The sequence below is a fragment of the Sinocyclocheilus rhinocerous genome, unplaced genomic scaffold (assembly GCF_001515625.1).
Source record: "Sinocyclocheilus rhinocerous isolate Xijiao unplaced genomic scaffold, SAMN03320098_v1.1 scaffold27367, whole genome shotgun sequence".
Lineage (NCBI taxonomy): Eukaryota > Metazoa > Chordata > Actinopteri > Cypriniformes > Cyprinidae > Sinocyclocheilus > Sinocyclocheilus rhinocerous.
Window position 1 is genome coordinate 4,652 of NW_015645904.1, and position 1,632 is coordinate 6,283.

A 1,632-nucleotide genomic window follows, 5' to 3' on the forward strand; every position below is an offset into this window, starting at 1 on the left:
CCCTGTGTTCAGGATTGTGGTGCTGGATGTGTTACTGCCGACCCGTACTGCCTGAGGTCTCCCAGTCAGGAAGTTCAACAGCCAGTTTCACAGCGAGGTGTTGAGCCCCAGCTCGACCAATTTGTGAATGAACTGTTGAGGGATGATTTTGTTGAATGCTGAAGTATATGAACAGCATTCTAACATTTGGGTCTTTTTTGTCCAGATGAGTGAGGGCTGAGTGGAGGGCAGTGGCGATGGCGTCATTGGTTGAGCGGTTGGACTGATATGCAAGCTGGAAGGGGTCCAGGGAGGGGGGAGGACAGACTTGATGTGGTGCATGACTAGCCATTCAAAGCACTTCATGAGGATAGGAGTAAGTGCAACCAGATGGTAGTCACTGAAGCAGTAGGGAGACGACTTCTTTGGGACCTGGAGCTTTGTGTGCATTGATCCTGCTGAAGGATCTCCTCACGCTGTCTGGGGACAGCATCAACACCTGGTCGCCAGGAGGAGGTGGGGTCTTCAGTGCAGTGGTGCTGTTTTGTGCCTCAAAGTGAGCGAAGAATGTGTTCAGCTCCTTCAGCTGGGAGATGGTGCTGTCACAGGCAGGGCCGCATTAACCATTGGGCTAGGCGGGGCTGAAGCCCCGGGGCCCGAGCAAGGAGAGGGCCCGTGATTGGCTGTGGAGTAGCTTGACGGACATCGGTAGCGCCTTCACGAGTTCACACTTACATATAATGAACAGAGTAAAGGTTATGTGTATTTGGCATGCTGTCCGGGGAGAGGGCTCTCGAGCCCGGGGTACTCCCCCTGTCCGGGGAAAGGGGTCTGAGCTCGGGTCTAAGCCCGGACACAGAGCGCTCCCCCCGAGTGTTCCTCCCCGTGCTGGGGTAGGAACGGGCTGAAGGTGAGGAGTCGGGGTGGTGGAGGGATGCTGAAAGACTAGAGATAATGGAGGTAAGGCTGCTTTGATTATTTATAGAGGTTCTCTCTTGTGCTGATTGGATAGATGGTGTAATTACTGATGATGGACTGGCCGTGTTAATTATCTGCGCGTGCTCCTCCCGAAATTTGTTAATAAAACATCACTTCACGAGTTCACACTTACATATAATGAACAGAGTAAAGGTTATGCGTATTTGGCGTGCTGTCCGGGGAGAGGGCTCCGAGCTCGGTAATTACTCTCGAGCCCGGGGTACTCCCCATGTCCGGGGAGGTGTCCGAGAACGGGTCTAAGCCCGGACTAATCTCCCCCAAAGATGCAATTAGTACGGGACAGCAGCCAGAGAGGAGCGCGGGAGCGGGCACTGCTGCGGCAGTGGGGAAATATGAAAAAAGCTGCTGCGGCGGAGGGGAAACATGGAAAAGCTCCTGCGGGAGCGGGCACTGCTGCGGCAGTGGGGAAATATGGAAAAAACTCCTGCGGGAGCGGGAACTGCTGCGGCAGTGGGGAAATATGGAAAAAACTCCTGCGGGAGCGGGAACTGCTGCGGCAGTGGGGAAATATGGAAAAGCTCCTGCGGGAGCGGCCACTGCTGCGGCAGTATGGGAATTTAGGTAAGGCTCCTGCAGGAGCGGAAACGGGAACTGCTGCGGCAGTGGGGAAATATGGAAAAGCTCCTGCGGGAGCGGGCACTGCTGCGGCAGTGG

The 1,632-nt window shown here is 55.1% G+C and overlaps 1 pseudogene; it reads right to left on the reverse strand.

Annotated features, from left to right (window-relative positions):
- Nucleotides 1-376: 376 nt before the first annotated feature.
- The window catches only part of LOC107706942 (uncharacterized), a 2,091-nt pseudogene continuing 835 nt past the window's right edge, over nt 377-1,632 (reverse strand).